Genomic DNA, 879 nt, shown 5'->3' with positions numbered 1-879 from the left:
CCAGAGAAGGCCCACTCTGTGGGACCTAAGCGGTCGCTGGGATTCGTGCAGCAGAAGGCGGTCCCGGAGGTATTCTGGTCCGATGTTATCTAACTAATCTGATTCAACCATCATGTCACTTTAGCTGTTACATTTGGATTAAAAATATTTAATAGGCAGCCCTTAATATTAGGGCTGAGCCAAAATTAGACAAAAGGAGCTCAGAAGATAGAAATGTATCACCCTGAAGGACGCAGATATTCCATTTGTGTTTGACATTTTCAGCAGTGTTTGGGGACGCAGAAAAATGAATATATAGACCGCTATGCTCACAAAAAAACCTTCCAAGCTAAATCACAACTGCCTGTAGGAAGTCAACTTCATTTGAGCAACATCAGAAAAGTTGGGCATCTTGGAAGTCATTCAGAATATGCGAAATCCTGTAGGTGAGGACCGAATTGAACATGTGATAGCACATGACACTAGAAGATGCCAATCCTATTTCCTGGACTTTTTCAAAACAATGAATTATTAATTGCATAAGAAAATACAGTTTTCTTCTCAGCCCAGTGAAATAATGACTAATTGACAAAAACGTGGATGGTCCCTTTGAAATGGAAATAATATTAGAAAACAGGTGACTTTTCTCATAGGAAAGAAAATGCCAGCGATTTTATACTTTTCCAAGAATTCAGGAGGAGTCAAAGTGCTGACAATGTTTAGTAGAGGAAAAGGACGGAAAGGAAGAAGCCATCTGCTTGAGCCTTTCTTATCAGCCTTTCCTTTCTCTTTTCCGGAAGATAGTTTTTATAACCTCCTATTTGTCAAGGACTTTTTAAAAAAAATTCAAGTCTTCTCTCTACACTCTAGCTAAAAAGCAAAAACTAAACCTATTCTCAG

Source organism: Erythrolamprus reginae, chromosome 2 (genome assembly GCF_031021105.1).
Source record: "Erythrolamprus reginae isolate rEryReg1 chromosome 2, rEryReg1.hap1, whole genome shotgun sequence".
NCBI classification, from domain to species: Eukaryota; Metazoa; Chordata; class Lepidosauria; order Squamata; family Dipsadidae; genus Erythrolamprus; species Erythrolamprus reginae.
The sequence above is the reverse complement of the archived record's forward strand: the minus strand, read 5'-3'. Positions refer to the sequence as shown.